The sequence below is a fragment of the Hibiscus syriacus genome, unplaced genomic scaffold, assembly GCF_006381635.1.
Source record: "Hibiscus syriacus cultivar Baekdansim isolate YM2019G1 unplaced genomic scaffold, ASM638163v2 tig00110332_pilon, whole genome shotgun sequence".
Lineage (NCBI taxonomy): Eukaryota > Viridiplantae > Streptophyta > Magnoliopsida > Malvales > Malvaceae > Hibiscus > Hibiscus syriacus.
In genome coordinates, this window is record NW_024062688.1 from 1,371,370 (window position 1) to 1,394,013 (window position 22,644).

Consider the following 22,644-nt stretch of genomic DNA (forward strand, 5'->3'; position numbering starts at 1 on the left):
GGATATGTGGACGGATTTCGCCGGAGATGGGGACGAATGTCGTCGTAGAGAGTGAGAGATGGAGATGAGATTGAGTTGTGATTTAGGGTTTTTGGTTATGATTTAGGGTTTTAGGTTATGATTTGCGATTATATTGTTTACATTTGTGTTGCGAAATTAATATTGTATTTTGAATTCGAAAATAAAATTCACGTTGCGAAAATAAACGCGCTTTGCGAATTTGACTTCTGTGTTGCGATTTACATATTCGCGTTGCGATTTACATATTATCGTTGCGATTTACCTATTCGCGTTGCCAATTTGAAAACTCGCGTTGCGATTTTGGAACCTGTGTTGCGAATTTGGAGTTCGCGTTGCGAATTTGTTGGTCATTTTCGTAAATCCAAAAAAATTAGTTAAAATTGTATATTATAAGGTATTTTCGGCCACTAAAATTATTTTCTCTTTTAAATATATAATGTTTGACTTTATTCTAAATTCATAGAAATATAAAAAAGTTGTTATTTTTTTTAAAACCTCTATTATAAGAATATATCTCATCATTATTAAAAGTAAATGTTTATTTCTAATTAAGCGAACTTAACTTTTGTTATTGCTAAATGGGTAAAAGCTAAATACTTTTGTTTCTTTTATATCTTATTTGAAATTACTTTAATTAATTTTAACGAATAAAAAGAAAGACAAGAGAATACTATATCATAAAAATATTAAAGTTATAAAAATAGATATATTAAGATATAAATATTTAAATTGTAGCTACAACTAATATATAATATATATATTATGATCTCTCTCTTTCTGAGTCCTCACACACATTTAGAAAAAAAGAAAGAAATAGTAAATTATAAAAAAATAAAATAAAGAATTTACTATAATAAATATAAACAAAAATATTTCTCCTGGGTTCTCTTCTCTTTCTTTGCTCTTGCTGCTACCCTTTTTTTCTTTTGTCTGTCTTATCCTCTCTAGAATCTCAAGGGAGCTGCCATAGCCCCTATTTGAATTAGCAAAAAGATAAGCTTTCTTGGCTCCGGGTTCGTTTTCGCTATTCAATCTATAGGATGTTTGTACGAATTTTTATTTCCCTTTTTTGTATTGGGTATTTGATTTTTAAGGCTTGGTTTGATTGGGGTATTGGGGAAGGGGTTTGAGTCCGGCGATCTTATTTTGTTCGGAGGGTTTAATTGTGCTTGAGGTCATGTAGTTGGGCCTTAACTTGATCTTGTTTAATTTGGGTTTAATGGATTGATTTGTGGGATTTACTTGGTTCAATTTCGAGCTTGATTATTGATTTATTTAGATTTTTAAAATTAGGGTATTGATTTTATTTTAAATTGGCTGATTGTAGTCGTTAAATTTGTCTAATTAAAAATAATGATAAATTCTCTAAATTCATATGTATATGTTTATATGAATATGAAAAAACTTTGGCATCAATAACATTTGGACCTAATAGATTGTGTTTGTGTCAGTTGGTTTTGCGGAAATTTTAATGATAAACGGCCCGCTGAAATTTGATGTTATTGTAGTTTTAGTTTTGGGAATGGGTATATGCCAATATAGATAATGATGTTTCTGATTATTTACATTTCAAAGTGAGGGTTAAGAGTTAATAGTTTGATTGGTTTCCAATTATGTAGCAAGTGGAACTCAAGGAGTGTAGGAAGGATTTTTATAGGGGGCAATGGCTGTGGTTGAAAGTGAGGAGTCTGGAGTGGGAAGGTCTGTGGAGGGGATTTCAAGTGGGCAGCGATGTCAAGCAGGGGAAGCGTTGGCAGAGTGGCGGTCTTCCGAGCAGCTAGAAAATGGAACACCTTCAACTTCACCCCCTTACTGGGACTTTGATGATGACGATGGTGGTGGGTGGTGGTGGTGGTAAGCTTTTGGATCCCTTTCATTTTCAGTTGAATCTCTTATTATTTTCCACATGTATTGTATGCTGTCTGTTTATTCTCAATCGTCATGAAGTCTATTGAAGTGTTAGGTTGAATGCTTTATAAATTAAAAATCCAGCGAACAAAAACACGGAATGACATGATTAAAAATTTGGCTTGAATTTAGTTTCAGGTAGTCCATTGTGAATTTTGTGTAAATTTTGGAATTCAATTTAGCTTTTCTCTAATGTTCATGAATTCCTTATAATCATAATGTGAATTTTCGCTTTTCAAGCTCTAATTCATTTATCAACGGTTCATTATAGAAGGCTAACTACATAACCATGGTTCTCACGACATATTATGCACCTCTTGAAAAGTAGATTGATAAGATGTTTCTCGAGCCATACTGTTTTCACCTATAGAACCATTGTCAAGGAATTTGTTTTTTTGGACACAAGATTTTTTAATTCGGATATCTAGTAGATGATGCGTTTTCTGAACTATTTGCTAAAAGCACAAAATCTCAGCTGGGGAATTGTTATAGATGTTTGTCAACCAGGATTATATATATTCCAATTTAAGTATGAACTGTTTGGCATGTAGTTTTGTTATTTTTCCTTTCTTTCAATTATTCAATGAGTTTATTTATTTTTAAAAATAGCTTAATAGGTTAGCTTGCTATTAGATTATACTTGCTCTGAACTATTTCTGTGTATCGAATTACAAATCAAGTTGGGTTAGGGAATACTTATCAAGAAATCTCACTTTGTACTTTCCATATATTTTCATTTTATGTATGAAACTTTTGGTCTATGTTATTGTTATTCTTCCCATTTTTATATTATTTAAACTTCTTAAACTAAAAACTCACTTACTTTATAGGATCAAAACCTTCTGAACTATATGGAAAGTATAGTGGAAGATAGAGAAATTTTCACAGATTAACAAAAGAGAACTTAGTAATGCGTTTGAAGTGGTGGCTACAAGTGGTATGGGGTTAAAATATTACTGGCTGTTGTTTTCTATTTCTTTGTCACATTCATAATGTCATTCTGGAATTCCCATTCTTCTATTATGAAATCCTGTGGTTCATATGTTCTTGTACACACACAGATTAATCTTTTAAACTTTCTAATCTTGGCCTTGAAGAAACATATGCTTCTTCAGCTGGGAAAATTCACTAGTTTCGATTTCAGCATTTCCATGGTTGACAGGTACATCTTAATTATCCACAAGGTGATGTTTGCAACCATCTCTCATTGTTTCTCTGTGTTGCTGATCATGACAAAACTTCTTCCAGGTTAGATTATTGGTAAATTTACATTGGATTATTTTCATTAATCTTTTCTTATGCTATTAAACTTATATTATTCCTCACTCAATTTGAGACAGGATGGAGTCATTTGCACAGTTACAATAGTGTCGTGAATAAGATCCTAAGAAATCAAAATATTCAGGTTGGCTGGCTCAAATTTAGTTTAGTTTTGGTAACAGAGATCATGAATTATTAGTGACATTTGTGGATTGCAGATACTTTACATCGTTCTGGAAGAAAAGAGCATGACTGGGGATGGAAAAAGTTTGGAGCTTTCAAAAGTTTATGATGGATTTATAGAATCTGACACCCTTATCATAAAAGCTCAAGTTCAAGTCATCAGGTAAATTTATTGATAAGAACATCTTTCTCTGGTGCTTCATTCAATATAAGTCTATGTTGCCGGACTTGGGTGAGCGTTGGACATGGTTTATATCTGGCATGTTCTACTTGTATTTAGAGGGTCATATCTCTACCCATGTTCACTATATGTCAGATATGGGTACTTCAAGAAAAATAAAGAGTTAGAGCAAACATGGTTAGTAGCAGCATATATAAATGTTCATTCTGCCTTTGTATTTGATTATAAAGGTGGCTTGTTAATGAGGTCATATACTGTAAGAAGGCTTGCATTTAGTGGTTACCATGTTTTTAATTATGGACTTGGTATACTAAAATCAAGTTGCTTTGCCCTAGTATTTGTGGACACTTGATTTAGTTATTTCCATGTTGAGCAAATTAATATATTGTTTGGATTTGTAGGGAGAAAGCAAATCGGCCTTTTCGTTGCCTTGATGTCAGTATAGGAGAGAACTTGTTAGAGTGTATTTGACAAATGTAGAGCAAATTTGTCGCCGTTTTTTGGATGAGAGACAACAAAAGCTAGGAAAATTGATAGAGGACAAAGCCAGCTGGTCAAGGTAATGAATTTATACACGTCTTTTAATGACTTGTTATTCATCTAGAACACTAAATGTGTTATGTTTTAATCTTTCCTTTTAGAGGATTTCTTATCAATTGGTTTCTCTTGTTCCTATTACCATTGTGATGTTCTCCTTAAGTTTCGATCATTTTTCTTACTGCATCAAATTCCTTATTCCTTGACATCATGCATCAAAATTATCCTTTTTCCTTTCTTTCTTCTCTAGTTCTTTGCATTGTTGCAGCTTCTGTGCTTTCTGGTGGGGGATTGACCAAAATGCTAGGCGCCGGATGTCCAGGGAGAAAACAGATGTGATTTTGAAAGTAGTTGTGAAGCACTTTTTTTTAGAGAAGGAAGTGACATCTACTTGGTGATGGATTCACTTTAGTGGGTTGAAAGCACTAGAGGGCCAGAGTAAGGGCAAGAAAGCAAAGTCAAAATTATTGGATGCTGAAGAAATGCCAGCACCAATTGTTCATGTGGAAAAGATATGTTTTTGTTAGTGGATGATGTGCTACTACTACTAGAAAGGGCAGCTTTGGAACCACTACCTCCGAAATGATAAAGGCCCTCAAAACCGAACAAAGGTATGTTTCTAATGTTGATGATAGGTCTTAGTAAGTAAAAACGTGACTTGTTTAAGGAAGCATAGAGAAATTTGTTAAGTTCTGTTTGATTTTTATCCATTGATGAAACATAAGCAGCAGAATTCTTTTTACTTGTCCAAATAGATGAATTCTCTCTAGTGCCAGAAGAGATACTTTTGTTTCCTTAGAAGCTAATGGTATTCACGTTTACCTCTCTGTTAAAGATAATTCCAGCCTTTCACATAACATATTTATTCTGGTATTTTACAGCAACCAAAAGCAAAACTTTTTTCCTGTCTCAGCAAGTCTTTCATTTTTGTGCAGGATGGAAATTCTGGGGAGGATTTCAACAAGGATTCAATTGAGCGTGATGAGAGGCATCTTACGGAGTTGGGCCGCAGGACAGTGGAAATATTGTTCTTCTCATATTTTCAGGTACCATGTTTTTATTTTTGTTTACTAATAATAGGTTTTTAATTTTCTTTTTTTTTTGATAGGAATGAAAGGCCTTCACCAAATCCCTACTTGATTAAGGGAGTTTAGAAGTAAACTCCTTAATCAGCAGAGGGAGGAGAAGAGAGCCTTAGAAATTTTATTAAAATAAAACAGTAACATAAGATAAACACTACTTCTACAAACAACACATAAAACTTAAAGACTTCTAGGCCAGATCCCCACTAAACAAAACGCAGCAGCTAAAACAGCAACAACAGTCAACCAATTCCCTCCTTAGCTAATTTATCTGCCTCACAATTACAGCACCTAGGAATCCATCTAACAACAACCTGTCTAGCAGAAACAGAAACACGATGTCCTTAACAAAATTAGCCAGAAAAACAGGAGAAGAAATGCCATCATTAATCCATTCCACTGCTGTCTTCGAATCACTTTCAATGATAAGCCTCCCTTCGACGCCCAACTTGAAGAAAGAAAGAAATCAATGCCTCTTTTAATTGCCTTTAATTCTGCTAGAATAGGAGTACTGGACCGACTTTCTCTGAAAAAGACGCAAGCGTAACCGATTCCAGTCCCTTAGATACCCCCAATACCGCCAACCTCCGCACACTACTAACAGCCCCATCCACATTCATCTTGAAAGTCTACTGGAGGAGGAATCCAGCTCAACACAGTGTTAATCCCAGTCTTATGAGCAGTAAGATTGTCCGCCAGGGTAGGATCTCCAATAAGAGAATCCACTTGCAATGTGATTAGGGGAAATAGCCAGGAACCACTTTGCTAATCTGAAACGCACAGTAAAAAACAAAGAATTATGTCTAACTTTACCTTATCAAAGATGATCTCGTTTCTAATCTTCCAAATAGACCAAAAACTACCCTGGGATAAACTGCCAAATCACAGAATTAGGCCTCAATACCTCCCACGAACTAAGCAGACTGGGAGGGTTAGAAGGAAGCGCTAACCGTGGAATAGTGGTAGTACCCTTGAAACTAGTATCAGCCACCGAATGAATGCATGTAAATATGACTCATTTGTAGGTGTGCTTATCGAGTGAGTCGATCGCGGTGGAGCGTGCATGACTCATGCTCATTAAAAAATTTGTTGCTTGACTCGTTACTCATTAAACTCGATAAAATTTTGCTCGACTCATGCTCGTTAAAAAAACTTGTTTGACTCGTTGCTCGCTGGGTCGGGGCGAGGCGTTTTACAGGAGACGGTCCAAGGTGCACGCCTATGGGCTTTAGCTCTGGGCGCAGCGCTTCGCGCTTTGCATATTCTTGCAACTCTAGCCTGCTCAACACCCTCTACTTGTTCTTCCACTTTGTCCGCACTCTCCAAATCATATTCTTTTATTTATTCGTTACCGAGGAGGAGGTGATCTAGACATTCTCCTAGACTTTTGTATGTGCCTGCAAGTAAATAAAGATCTTACAAGAATGGAACACTAATAAAATCAGAAGCATATATATCAAACATGTGATCACCCATTTAAAATAGAAAGATTAACATACAAGTTTCACCTCTAGATGATCTAAATGCATTCACAATATTAGTTTAGATTGGGAGAACATACTAAAATTGCTTCTTGAATTAATATGATCTGCTTTTTTTTAAAGAAAGGGAGGCCTCGTTAAAATCCCTTCATAACCGTCAAAACACTAAGGTATCTCGACGGACATTGGAAGACGGAAAAGAGTGTCTCAAAATTTTATTACCAACCAAGAAAAAACAATACAAAATGACCATTACAACAACACCACCTTACAGCAAAATAAACCTCCTAGAAAAACAAAAAAACACAAGCTCATCCAATTCTTTCTTAGCTAATTCATCCGCCTCACAATTCACAACTCTATTGCATGTCTTACAATAACATTCCTATCTACTACCAAAGACCCAATTTCCTTCACTAGTGAAATAAATAAAGCAGAACAAGAACCCGAAATCTTGATCCAATCTAAGGCTTTGTTGCAATCACTCTCCAAAATAAGTATTCCCTTTGAGCTCCAATTCGAATTCATGAAGAATAATAAATCGGCTTTGATAGCCAACAGTTCTGCCAAAATTGGAGGGCCCGAACCAACACTTTCTGAAAGGTCCCACACCATATCATTTCATCCCTTAGTACTACCTATTCCCCTTTAGTCCAAATTATCCACAACCCCATCAACATTATCTTGAAGAAACCCTTAGGAGGAGGGCACCAAGACAACGAGCTAGCGAGGGGTTTATTAAAACACACCCATGAATAAGCTAGAGCAGGATTACCCAAGATAGTTAAAAGGAATTGGGACATTAGAAATTTAGCCGAGAACCAAGAAACCATCTGTACAATGTTAAGAAAAACAACATGTGTTGTTTAGCTTCCTTAAAAAATAATCTCATTTCTATACTTCTAGATCGACCATAAAATCGCCCCTGTAAGAAACAACCAAATTTTTAGCGAGGCACCAACAACATCCAAACTGAAACTAGAGCAACCAGACTTTCTGGAACAGCAAAAGGAACATCCCATCTTTAAAAAAATGGACCATAATTTCCAAACTACTGAGCAAGACGAGCAATGAGAAAACGTTTCCAGAGCCGAACCGCACAGGGGCATAGATTGTCCACAATCCCAGGGACTCCACGTTTCAGCAATTAACTTCAACTCCTACATTCATACGAAAAACCTGCTAGACAGACTTCCACATGAGGAGGGGCCGCCACCCCAAGCCAAACAAGGTTTGACTAAGCTAGATCCATATTCTCTCATTTATAATTTTAAACAAGATCTAACAGAATAAGCGCCTTCTCCATTTCCTGTCCAAACAGAAGTATCTTCCAAGAAGCATTAACAAAAATTGCTGAGAATAGAATTTAATTCGAGCCAAAGCTCCAACTCCCAGTCCGCAGGATGTCCCAAAACCATCCTGACTGACTTTGTTTCTGAAATCATAAATTCTTCCCTATTTGTTAATCGAAAGAACATACATCCTTGAAATCGATCTTTTAAAGGCACACTCCCTACCCAAACACATGCCAAAAGAGTATAGCATCCCCTTTACCCACTTTAAACAAAATGATTTCTAAGACAATCCCCAAAATCATCCTTAGCCAAGCAACTTTTAACTACCCCTTTCCAAATCCAAGAAGCTTTAAAAAATCCGATCTCTCGACTGAATAGCCTTCGGATCCACTGTTCTTGCAACAAATCACCCTTTTCCACCACGATTAGATTCGCTTGCAATCTCCACGACCATTTGCCCAAGAGTGCTCTATTCAACAAACAAATTAAGATCAATAATCCCTAAACTGCCTAGATCCTTAGGCTTACAAACAGACGACCATTGGCCCAATGGATCTTTCTCTATCATTCGAACCTCCCCATAAAAAATGTCATAATCGAATTTAGCCTTAATAAAACACAAGTTGGCAACCTGAAAATAGACAAAAAATAAATAGGCAGTGAGCATAAAACCGATTTAATCATACCCCCCTCCCCGCAAGAGAAAGGAAGTTGCTTTCCAACCGCAACTTCTTGTAGAACCTCTGAATAACCGGTTCCTAGAGTGCCATTGAACTCTTCCTCGCTCCAAGGGGTAGCCCTAAATAATCTGACGGAAGAGAACCCACTGACACAACCAGCCCACTCGTTCAAATAGTAGCATCCACATTAATACTAAAATTCTGCTTTTGGACAGGTTAATTGCATCCCAGACATCAACTCAAACAAGGAGAGAACCCTAACACATTCTTTAATTCCCCACTCTCTGCATTCAGAAAATGATAAAGTCGTCAGCAAACCGTAAATGTGACATCATAAAGGAATTATCCGAGTCGCCAATCTCGAAACCCCTAAAAAGCCCACATTCACTGCCTTAGCCAAAACAAACTCAACACCTCTCCACCAATTGAATAGCAGCGGAGAATGAACATTCTTGACGAAGACCTCTAGCAATCGAAAACTTCTCCGAAGGAACCTATTCACTAGAATAGAGATAGATGCCAAAGATATACAGGATTTTATCCAAGAACACCACCTTTGTCCGAAACCCATATATTCCATTATTTTCAACAAAAAATTCCAATTCATCGAATCATAAGCTCTTTTGAAATCAACCTTAAAAACAATACCTGATATATTTAAGAAATGTGTTTTCAATGCAACCCAAGCAATACAACTAAAACATAGTAGCCATTTAATTATTGAGGGTGTGGAGAACCATGTGAACTAGGAGATTTTGAAATGCTGCTTTTTATTTCTTCTATTTGAACTTTGTTTTTTATGTTAGTTTGTGTGTTGTCAGTTGATACTTGATAGTGCATTGATATTGAATATTTTGATCTTTAAAGAACTATATATTTTTATCATGCTATTTTGAGTACAAAATATTTTTACACTTGATCTATATCATATAGTAGAACATGCGCCTCGCATAGAAAGTCGTGCACTTGCGCCTTGCTCCTAGGCTCCAGGGACCTTTTGTGCCTTGGTGCGCCTTGCACCCTTAAAAACCAAGGTTGCTCGTTGCTCGACTTGTTACTCATTGCTCGACCTCGTTGCTCGTTGCTCCATCCTCGTTAAGTTCATTGGAACTTTTACCTTGTTTTTTTAATTATATGTAAAATATAATAAATTAATAATTAATATTTTAGTATCTTGTTGTTTATTAGAAAATTAATAAGTTAGTAGTAATTATTAATTAGTAATTTAGCATATTTCTTGTTATCTATTAGTAAATTAGTAATTATTAATTGATCTTTTTTTCTTAATAGAATAATTTTTTGAGGTAACTACTAAAAAATTATAAAAAAAATTAACGAACTGCTCGAGAACTTATTGAGTCAAGTTGGACCTTGCTCGATTTAACTTGTTAAGGTCTCGATCGAGCTCGAGTCAACCTGAGTCAAGCATTGACCGATTCAAGTTCGAGCAACTTGCTAGCTGCTCAACTCATTAAGCACACCTACTCTTTGTATGCATCTAATATTTTCATGTTTCTCCTATCATCTAATGAAAACAATATCCAGGATGGTATAGAGCAGAAGTGTATTCCTACCAGCTAAAATAATTTTCTAAAGTAATTTTTCTAGAAATAGGGCATCGTCTTATTTTCTGATGGATGTTTATGATCACAAATTTTGGTGGTCATTGATTTGTACTCGTTTCTATCTTTTTGCCAGCTTAATGGATAGGCTGGATTCTTAATTTTCATTGTTTCGAACTTCTTTTCAGCAATCACTGTAGGATAGTAATGGATGATAGTGATACTTATTTGTACCCATAGATACCCTAATTTTTGCTTACATACAGCAACAAGATTGAAGTTGCCTATCAAGAAGCTGTTGCTTTGAAAAGGCAAGAAGAACTCATTCGTGAAGAAGCTGCTTGGCTGGCTGAAAGCGAGCAGAAGGCTAAACGAGCACAATCTGAAAAAGAAAAAGTCAAAGAAAAACAGGTATAATCCTAGTTGTTTATGGCATGATAAAATCTTAGCAGATATCCTGAATATACTCTCCTTGGACCACCTGAGCAAACCTTAATAAATAAAGTATTGTTTTGCATATTCAAAATTTATTTTATCTGGTGATTACTTGAATCATTCCCTAGTGTACTTTGGAAGCAATTTGATTTTTTTGTGAATGTGTTGTGTCCATATATGTATTAGCCTAGTCGAGAGTTTTATAAGATTTTGTCGAAGGTGTTATCTAGGAGAGTACAGCGATGTTTGGATGCGGTTGTTGGCCCTTCCCAATTTGCCTTTATTCTGGGGAGGCATATTATGGATTGTTTGTTTATTGCGAACGAGGGGATTGTTTGTTTGTTGGAGAAGGAAAGGTCTTGAAAGAATAATGTTCTAGGTTGACTTTAAGAGAGCGTATGACTAATTGATTGGTATATTACTGAAAATCATGGATTGTATGGGGTTTGGGCAGAGGTGGAGATCTTGGATGAAAATGTGCTTGTCTTCGGCTTCAATTTAGGTTTTAGTGATGGTTCTCCTTCGGATGTGTTTCGGATTGCGAGGGGTCAAGGTTCTCTTTCTTCTCTTCTTTTTAATTTGGTCGGCGAATTATTGAGCTTGATGTTTTAAAGGATGTGAGTTTATGTTTGTTTAGAGGTTTTGTGATTGGAAGTCAGGGTACTTTTGAGCTCTCTCACTTTCAATTTGCAGACGATCTATTGATTTTTTGTAACGCTTCGATCGGGAGTTGAAGAATGTGAGTAGGGTGCTTCTGATCTTTGAGATGATGTCTGGCTTGCAAATTAATTATCCAAGCAAGCTGTACAAAATCAATGTGAATGAAGGGGTCTTTAGTGAGTGGGCTGCTATAATAGGTGTACAGTGGGTTTCTTCCCAACAGATTACTTGGGTTACCTCTTGGGCGAAAAAAAATTCGGCATCATTATGGGACCTGATTATTCAAAGTTTTACAAGAAATTGGCTAGGTGGAGGCAACTTCATTGTCTATTGCTGGTAGAGTTGTGTTGATAAAATCTGTTTTTTTCTCCCTTCAGATATATTTTATGTCAATTTCCAGAATGCCAGTTGTGTATTGAAGAGGCTTAATTCAATTATGGCGAAAGTTCTTTGGGGGATTCGGTTGTTAAAAGCATACTTCATTGGTTAAATTGGTATACCGTTTGCAAGCCTAAGGCTTTGGGAGGGCTTGGGGTTCCAAATTTAGAGTTTATGAACATAGCGTTATTGGGAAATGGGAATTAAAATTTGCTAATGAGAAAAACTCTTGGTGGAAAAGGATTATTTGCTGCAATAACAAATTGATCCGAATTCAATGGGGTTGGGAAATTCGGCCTCTTACAAAGCATCTTGGATATGGAAGAGGGTTGTTAAAAATTGCTGCTCGGATGATCTTTGGAGTTTGTTTGTGGAGTAATCTTCAAATGAAGGTGGGCAATGGGGATTCAATTTTGTTTTGGCATGAGGCTTGGCTTGATGGAGTTCCATTGAAGAGCATTTTCCAAGGTTGTTCACTCTTTCGAATAACAAGGAGGGAAGATTGTTGATTCAGGAAATCAAACTCTTCAGGCTGTTTTTGGGACATTCCTATGAGAAGAAATCTTGCCGATTGGAGATGATGCAATGGAATGAACTTATAGTATAATTTTAATCCCTCGCCTTTGATTGATTACAACCTTGTGTGGTCAGGAGAAGGAGATGGTCGTTTTTCAGTTAAATCTTGCCTTAGAATCTTTCTTGACAATTCGGATTACAGTTTTTTGTGATTAAGACATGTGTTCTGGTGTGGCTCCTCCTAGGTCGAATCTTTTGTCTGGCAGGTGGTTCACAAGAAGGTAGTAGTCAAAGTGGATTTATTAAACGTGGAGTGCAAGGATTGAAGATCCATCTTTTCCGTTTTGCGGGTTGGTTCAGGAAATTGTTTTTCATTTGTTTGTTTCGTGTAAGTGTCATGGGGGTTTATGGGTGATTTTTTGCGGCTTTGGAATGTTTCTTTTGCTATTCCTGAGTGCCTGCTGCGTTGATTTTCGTTTGGTTTGACCTTGTGTCTCGATCAATCATTTGGGGTTCATCCCAGGAACCGTTTTGTGGTCAGTTTGGAAGATGAGGAATGAGATCGTTTTTAATAAAGGGAAGCTGGATTTTGCCTGTTATCTTTTCTCATGAGGTATAGAGTGGCAGCATGGTTTACTTCAAAATTCCTAAGTGCTGATTTCTTTTGATAGCCTAGTGGGGGATCCTTCATTAGCTGATCGTGTTTCGAGTTCTAAAAGGATCCCTTCAGATTTGTGAGTTGGTCTCCACCTCCACCCTGTTTTGTTAAAGTGAACGTGGATGGTGCTATGGAGAGAATGTGGCTGAAAGGTGGCATTGGTGGGCTGCTCAGAGACGAGAAAGGTGTGGTGTTGGGATCTTTCTTAGAGAGAGTTGGTTCTGGCCCTCCAATTCTGGCAGAATTGATGACAATTAAGAGAAGGCTGATGCTTTTCTTGGAGTCGGGGATGTCAGCAAATCGAAGGCTTATTTTAGAATCCTGTTGTGGCTGTGGATTGGATCGAGAATCCTGCTACCACCACCCTGTTGTTCTCGTCCATAGTTAATATCGCCTCGATTATGGTTGATAAAGGTGTTATTGTTAGGCATGTGTTGAGAGCAGTTAGGTGGGAAGCGGATGAATTTGCTAAGCTAGGGATAGGCTAATTGGTTGGGATATATTTGTTGCATTGAGTTTGTTGTATTTTGGGGAAATTTTTGTTATATTTGTCAATTGTGTTATGCTTGCGTTTGGTTGTTTTTAGGATATAGTTTTCTGAGTTGGGTTTGGTCATTGTTGAGGTGGTAGTCAGGTTGTGTTTTGTGGTATTGTACTCTCTTGTACTTGGTATCTATGCAATAAAATTTTGAGGTACTCTTTTCCTCCTTCCAATGTCCGTTGAGCCACTCTTGTAGCTTGACAGTTATGAAGGGGTTTTTAACAAGGCCTCCCTTTTTATATATAAAAAAAAGAAAAAGTTAAAGATGGTGGAGACTAAATTTGTAAAGTTCTTTTTCTGAATACGATGCATATCCCATGCTTATATACTGCAGGCTAAGCAAAAACGGAATAACCGGAAAAGCAAAGATAAGGGGAAAGAGAAGGCTATTGTGGCTGCACAGGAGAAGCACCAAGAGGACCACCCCAATGATGAAAAAGAAGCCTCCGTGATGGGGGAGGAGCAGCAAGTGCCTGAAAAGGTTGATGTTCTGGGTGATGTTTCTGATTCAGTTGATGCTGCCACAGAAGTTCTTCAGCCTGACTCAGAAGACAGAGATGCCAGTCCTGTTAATTGGGATACAGATACATCAGAAATTCATCCTCCTGCAGAAGCCTGTACCCGTAGAATTAGTGGACAGTCGTGTGTACAGAATGGAGTAGCTGATAGGAGGAGCCCATCTTTAATGGATGATAGTTCATCGACGTGTTCAACAGACTCAGTACCATCAGTGGTCATGAATGGTCCCTATAAAGGGAACTCATTTTCAAACCACAATAAAAAATCACTGAGCAGGTAAGGTATTGCTTAGACTTCTTTCAGTTCCTATCGATGATAAGACTCGGTATTTATTTAATCTGACTCTTCAAATTTGTAGAGGAAGGAACCAGCGAAATAAAACAGTAGGTGATGGCAGTAGCTGGACTACAGCATCTGATAATCGGCCTTCTTGTCCTGCATTAGATGCTGGACATCAAAATGATGTTTCTGGAAGTAGCAAGGCCGGTGAATCCGAGTCCGAGCCTGCTGTTTCCTTTTCAGATCTGACAAAGTGGTCCGAGCAGGATACTGTTAGGAAGGTAGTGCATATTTATGTTCCATCTCATTAAGTTCTTAACTCTTTCTTCCACTTCGAAAGTCGTATTTTATGATTGACATTTATCTTCTCAATGTACTGTATAGGAAGTTTTGCCGCAAAAGAAGCCCGACACCCTATGCTTAGTTGATTTAGAAAGACCTGAAGAGAACACGGCTGCTGTACCATCCTCTCCGAGAAGCCCATCCAGAATTTTGCCATCCTCCGCTCAGTTTAGGTCAGACTACAGGAGTGCTGGTAGTGTAGATTCTATGCCGGATAGGAGGAAGGCTTTATCAAACTGCTTGCAACAGAGTGATCAACCTGCATCATCAACTATATCAGTCCAGATAACAGGTGTATTGAAATCAGAGACTCAGAAGGCTGCAGCTCCAAAACCAATTGAAAAACATACTACCCCACTAGTACCTGTGATGTCTAGGCCCTCCAGTGCTCCTCTAATTCCTGGTTCTAGGCCAATTGCTCCTGTTGTTTCTATGGTTCAAACAGCTCCTTTACTTGCTCGAACAGTTAGTGCCGTTGGCCATTTAGGTCCTGACCCATCTCCAGCTGCTAGTTATGTTCCTCAATCTTACAGAAATGCCATAATGGGCAACCATAATGTTGCTTCTAGTTCAGCTGGTTTTACTCGTTCCAACTCCCCTAGCTCAGCAGTCAACCCATTACCAGTATACACGCAACCGCCTACATTTGTTTCTACACCAATGTATATGCCCCAGAGTTATGAGAGGATGGAGGCAAATTCTATCCAATCAGGCATTCCATTTGGCATGGTAAATAGGGAAACCTTTCGGAATGCTCCCCACTGGATGGAGGGTTTTCATGGGGGTAGCAATAGAAGCATGCACTCTAATCCTTTGCTTGGTGAGATTGAAAATCTTGACTTGTACAATTCTGTGCATAATGGATCCCGGGAACACTTCCTGATGGAGTTTCCAGCCTGTACATCTGGGCATCCAACCCTAGGTGTGTTGGCAGATGAGTTTCCACATCTTGACATCATCAATGAGTTGCTTGATGAGGAACACAATGTTGGTAGGGCAGGAGCTGGCTTCCCTGCTCTAGGCAACGGTCATATTTATTAAATCAGCACTTTTCTTTTGCATCCGATTTGGGCATGTCAGATGAGATGGGATCCTCAAGTGGCTCATGCAGATTTGACCGAGGACTTAGTTACCATGATGACAGGTACCGACGAGTTACAGTAGTTCCTCAGGCAACCATTTTGATACACCAAGGGAATTTATTCCACAAGCTAGCCACCTACCTTATGCCAATGGACAACAAATTGATGGATTGGTCCCAAACCGGTGGCAAATGGCATCTACTGATCCGTCGTTAGTTGGCATGAGGAACGGAGATGGTGAAAGTTACCCATACTACAACCTGGAGTATTCAATTTTGCTTGTGGCATCAATGGTTATACCGTATTCCGACCTTCAAATGGGCTCTGAAAGAGGTAAAACAATGGAGTTTGTCCACAAATTTTAATGTTGCTTGTCTGATATAATAATTGATTTGAGGAAAATTTGATGGGGTCTTAGATTTGGAGTGGGTCTATAATTTAATGTATAAGGAAAACATTTTGTAAAGAGTGTTCTTACTGCTGCTTTCGTTACATCAAGCATCTCCAGTTTTATTAGAATTGATGCTTTGCTATACTTCTCATTATTCTTTTTCCTGCTTAACATTTTCCTTTCTTTAAATTAGTGATTTTATCCAGCTATAATATCATACTCCCACCTTAACAAAATATGGTATATATACTTTTCAAATTTCAAATGTAATATATGTTCTTTGACAAAATGTCTAATATTTGCGCTTTAATAAGATGTTCAATATGGTACTTATATTTCTAAATGTTTAATATGGTTCTTATTTCTAAAATATTTCATATGGTATCTATATATTGTTAAATGTTTAATGACTTAAACTATATTTAGTGAATTATTATGATATTTGTGTTAGTATTGTTAATGTTCAATTGATCAATATAAATGTACATGCACTAAAATATACAAATAATAGTTTAGATATTCTGTAAAATTAAATAAAATCATATTAGATAATTTATATATGTATACCATAGTAGATATTTAAATATATATATATACATACATATATCATTAAAAATATAAATATTACTGTTATATGGAACTGTTTTGTTCAGAGGGGCAATTAAGCTGTTATATCAAACTGTTTTAATTAAATTGATAAATTTGGGTAAAATTTTTAGAAGAAATTTGTCAATTTTAATTGAAATTTAAACATTTTTCTCTATATTGGAATTAGACAACTATTTATAATATTAATGTCATATAGTTTTGTTCTAGCTTAGCTGGCCACACTTTTATGACAATATTGGAAGTTTATTTATGCTAATAACAAAGTGATACGAATTATTTATTTTAGGCAAAACTTATTGATTTGTGTAAAAATATAATCATTTGATGAGTCTATATAGATAGGGGTGTTCATTGTTCGGTTAAAATCAAATTAACCGATCAAATCAAAATTGCGGTGGGTTAATTGGTCAGTTAATTTGGGTTTGATTGATTAACAGTTAATGTTTTTTTTTCAAACTTTGGTTTCGGTTAATTCGGTTCGAAATTAGTTAATTAACCGAATTAACCAAAATTGTTAAATATTTAATATATTATATTTATTATTTAGCTTTAGGGTATTTAAATTTCGGTTTTAACCGAATTAATCGAATAAATAAAAAATATTTAATATATATTATTATAAATTTCAGTTATTCGGTTGACCGACCAATTCGAACTTAGTTTGGTTCAATTATTATTTTTTTAAAAAAAAACCGATTCAATTATAGTTAAAGTGAAAAAATTTCGGTTAAAATTTGAGTAATTCAATTTGGTCGGTTAACCAAATTATCCGTTTGAACACCCTTAGTCACTGATGCATCTTACCAATGCAGGTACTCTCTATCTATGGTGTTGTCGTCTCTTTGCTTTAGTGCTTAAATGGTTAACTACATCAGACTAATAACAAAATGTGATTTTTCTAAGTACAGTTAGTGGCTTTAAAGGAATTTTAATATTAATAATAGGGTCTTTCCATGTGCATTTCATGGCATCTAACCTAGTTAGTATTAACTTTGATATGTGAAGCATGGCACATTGATTTCTTTTGTATAAATTGAATTAAAACAATAATATCTCTTGGCCTTTACTGATTGATGTATCCTAATCAACAATTCAAACTCTTTTTTCCCTCGACAGCATGAGTCAGCCACAAAACATTGACAATAATGTGGGATGAGCTTAATTATGATGTTGGCCAAGCAAAATAAGGAGATGGTTTTCTTGGAAACTGTGATGGGATTGGCACAACAGTGTCGTCATTGTTTGATCGAATGCATTCCGGTGCCACGTGAAATTGCAAAACAGGCTCCTGTAAAAGGTAAGGTTCTCCTGTATGGAAGCGGCTGCCCTTCTGTCATTCTTAACACATGACTTGGATCATTTTGATGGTTAAAGATCTAGTTAGCTGAGTAGCATTAAGTTGTCCATGTTCATGTTATAGTTCGAAAGCATTTGTTTTTGTGGAGTTTGTATTATTTTTGAATCATTTGAACAAATTCAATTAAATCTAAAATCATTTTACCCTTGTTTATTATATCAAAATAATTTAAGGTTAATTCGATGGCTTTTTGGCAGCAGATATGAGTCATATATAAATTTGATGAAAATTAACCTTAAAAATAGTTTGATAAATGTTTTTAAGAGAGTATATACTTTTTTTGGGGGACATTTTTAACATTATTGTATATAACAAAAGGTTATATGAAGCCTATAATAATGAATTCCTCAGTTATTAAGGACTGCGTACAAAATTTGTCCTAAATTTAACTGACTTTTGAATTGTACAGATAGATGAAAATACTTGCAGAAGAAGATGATGAAATATAAGTAAAAAGAAAAACTCGGGTTGTTTGAATATCATATTCCCCTCCTGCAATTAACCAAGCGAAATCCCCTTTTATCCTTCCGTTTCTTTGGAGAAGATCATGAACAGTACCAATCCCCCAAACCCGTGGTTTTAACCAAGCCCAACGCGAGCGCCTCGAAGAACAGCGTGCCCTGCAGAAGCGCCGCCTGGAAGATCGCGAGTCCGAGCGGAGGAACCGTGAGCGTGAAGGAGCGCGAGCGGGAGGAGGAAGCCAAGGCTCGAGAGCGGGGGCGGTTGGACAAGTTAGCCGGGAGGGAAAGGAAAAGGATTGGATGCGATTAAGGAGCAGTACCTCGGTCGAAAGCCTAAAAAGAGGGTCATTAAACCCAGCGAGAAATTTAGGTATTCTTTCGATGGGAGAACGGAAGATATTTCGAGAGACATTAATTCCTTGTACCAGAACCCTCATGAGGCACAGACTTTGTTCGGGCGTGGGTTTAGGGCCGGAATGGATAGGAGGAACAGAAGAAGCTCGCAGCCAAGATGTGAAGGAGATGAGAGAAGATTATGAAAAAGATGGTGTTGAAGAGAAACGAGGAAGCTGCGGCTCAGAAGTTAAAAGAAGCTGCGGCTAATGCGTATGATACATTCGATATCAGAGTCGACAAGCTTGGTCTGAAAAGAAGCTGAAGAAATGACTGAACGAGACTGGAGGATTTTTAGGGAAGATTTTATTTCTTATAAAGGGTCGAAGATTCCACGCCCAAGGAGTGGAATGAGAGTAATTTGACTTCCGATTGTTGAAAGCTGTGGAGAGAGTTGGGTATAAGAAACGTTCCCAATACATATGGCTGCGATTGCTCTAGGGTTGCGGCAAAGGATGTGATTGGGATCGCTGAGACGGGTCAGTAAGACTGCTGCTTTTGTTTTGCCCATGCTTTCTTATATATCTAGATACCTCCTATGAGTGAGGAAATGAAGCTGAGGGGCCGTATGCTGTTGTCATGGCCCCAACTCGTGACCTTGCTCAGCAAATTGAGGATGAAACTATGAAGTTTGCCCATTATTTGGGTATTAAAGTCGTTTCAATGTTGGTGGTCAATCTATAGAGGAACAAGGATTTAGGATTAGACAGGGTGTGAGGTTGTTATTGCCACACCTGGTCGTTTGTGGATTGTTTAGAGAGGCAGTATGCTGTCTTGAACCAGTGTAATCATGTTGTTCTTGATGAGGCTGATAGAATGATAGATATGGGTTTTGAGCCCCAAGTAGTGGGTGTATTGGATGCTATGCCATCTAGTAATTGAAACCGGAGAATGAAGATGAGGTCTTGATGAAAAAAGGATTATACTACTTATATGTTTAATGCTACAGTGCCAACAGCTGTGGAGCGGCTAGGTGGGAAATATTAAGGAATCCTGTTGTCGTCACTATCGGTACTGCTGGAAAGGCTACCGATTTAATTTCTCAACATGTGATAATGATGAAGGAATCAGAGAAATTTCCAAGATTGCAGAAGTTGCTCTACGATATTGGGGATAAGACAACAATTGTGTTTGTCAATACTAAAAAGAATGCTGACACTATTTCTAAGAATCTGTATAAGGCTGGTTATAAGGTAACAACTTTGCATGGTGGAAGGTCGCAGGAGCAGAGAGAGATTATTCTTGAAGGTTTTAGGGCCAAGAGGTTCAATGTTCTTGTAGCTACAGATGTTGCAGGGCGTGGGTTTGATATTCCTGATGTGGCTCATGTCAAAAACTATGATATGCCGAGTAATATTGAAATGTACACACATCGTATTGGAAGAACAGGACGTGCAGGGAAGACTGGTGTGGCCACAACATTTTTGACTCTCCATGATACTGATGTCTTCTTCGATCTTAAGCAGATGCTTATTCAAAGTGGCAGCCCTATCCCTCCTGAGCTTGCAAAGCATGAAGCTTCTAAGTTTAACCAGGAACGATTCCTGATAGACCTCCTAGACGCAATGACACTGTTTTTGCTCATTGAGAGTTTTTACCCTCACGTAAAAGTTCAAGACCCTAATTTGCTTAGCTGTACTGTGGTGTTTTAGTTGCCAAAGTATCAATTGATGCTGCTCACAAGCAATTGCATTTACACTTCAACTGTAGAATGAACTTGGTAACTTCTTTACTGTATTTGCTGCATTACTTGGTAATAGAAAGATGAGCTTTTTGAAATATTTTTAATTTGAGGGCAATGATTACTATTTTATTTCTTTTGGATAGTAACATTTATAAGCTATAACGGTAATGTGGGTGTTTTTGTTTTATGTTCACAAACATTTGATTTTACATCTGGGGAGAAAAAACCACATGATCAATGCATAATAAGATTGAAAAAGTGGAGAAGAATTATTTCTGCTGTAGTGCTATATATACTTTATAGTTAGATATGCATGAAAGGCATTATAAGTGTTTTGCATGAAATTTGAATTGACTATCCCTTCACTGATGATTCTTGTGACATATTAAGTAACGCCTGACCAAACACCCCAACATTGATAGAGAAGTCTTTACTTCATGATGGGTGTTAGCATTTGAGAGCTTTCTTGCGATGTTGGTGTCTTAAATTGGCAAGTTTCCTGGAAAAGATGTATTAGGTGATAATTGAGAGTAGACATTTTTATGTATAAGATTTAGAGTATCCTTGAAAGGAAAATTAGAAGTCTTGAGTGTCCTTAATAACAAAAAGCTGTGTTCTAAGAATTGCTTTAGTTCATGGTTCTTTGTCTTATTCTTCTTGATTATTGAATTCGAAATATATGTTTTAAAAATATTTTTCATTATAAATACCAAATATTGGCTGAACCGTTGTGATGATGGACCAGATAGTTTGAACCGGCTGTCTATTGTTTAGTTGTTGTGACGTTTCTGTTACAAGGACAGAATATGATAATAGAGATATCAAATAGAATTTATTGTTTTCAATCAAACCGAATTTTCATTGGATTGAACAGGTGGTAGAGAGCTATATGATATATTCTATTCATTGCATTATACTTTTATGATTTCAGTAATGTCTCTTGCCTGAATTTACTAGGATATGTTCATTTGGGTGTTTGTCATGCACATCGCAAATCAATGCTGCTACTACACTTGTTCACTGCACCGAGCTAGTTCACTGAAGAAAAACTATCTCATAAGCCATAAATTTGTTCCTGAAAAATGGTATGAGAATGAAATATCGGATTCCTTGTCCTTGGGTGTAATATGACTGGCTATTCAACGTGAACCTGTTATCTTGCAGTACAAGGGTGCGCCTTCCATGTACAGAGCTTGTAAAGCAGGTCAGAATCCACTGGAGTTGTATATCTTTGGTTCATCATCTTTTTCAGGTTGGAGCAATGGCAGTGAAAGAGTAGAGTTTACACAAAGAGGTTGAGCTTAGATCTGAGTGTGATATATATGATATGAGTTTAGTACCTTTGGAGTATCCAAAACATACTCTTATTCGAATGTGCCGAATATGCATTGGCCACTGGACATGATTATCGTCACATACATCAGGAATTGAAGTGAGGATTCATAAACTAAATACAATGCTGGTGGAGAATGTTGTGAATGCGGACCGGACCTTATGAACGAGCAGGTGTCAGGAATTAAACTAAAGTCGTGAAATGAATTAAAACTACAATCTTCTTATAAAAGTAATAAAATATCATGCATGTGAACACAAATTAAAAAGAGTATAATATGCAGATAATCTTTCTGACTATGAAAAATAATAAAATTTATTTAATTATTTTTTGTTATTTCTTTTCTCTTCCACCATCTTCTTCCATCTCTTATCTTTTGGTTGTAAACAGAAAAAAATGGATTGGTAAGAAAATCCGAGTTGCTATGAAAAAAAATATTTGATTTTTCAATTTTAATTTGGTTTCCAAGTCTTCAAAGGTTAGTTGCCGCCCCTTCTAAATTTCTCGTTCGAAGTTGAAATTTTCCTTTAAATTACATTTACCGTCTATTGGAATTAGTTTGTTCTCTCTTTCTATTTTCTTTTTGTAATGCAGTGTTCACCACAAGTTGCAAAATCCATAGAAACTTTTGAAACAATCATTGGCCTTGTTGGTGTGGTAGAAGATGGTTTAATTCATAGTGACTTGAATGATGGTAATTTTAAAATACAACTCGTTAATATAAGATTAAAAGACGGTAGAAATCAATTATAATTGAAAATATTATCTTTTCTACAACATTTTCAGTTGAACATTCTTCGTAATATTTTTTATTTT

At 36.6% G+C, this 22,644-nt stretch overlaps 2 pseudogenes; both read left to right on the top strand.

The window, feature by feature from the left end:
* The first annotated feature begins 898 nt into the window (after window positions 1–898).
* LOC120119213 lies at window positions 899–16,131 on the top strand (annotated as a pseudogene).
* Window positions 16,132–19,218: 3,087 nt separating this feature from the next.
* Window positions 19,219–20,563, top strand: LOC120119365 (annotated as a pseudogene).
* Window positions 20,564–22,644: the final 2,081 nt, after the last annotated feature.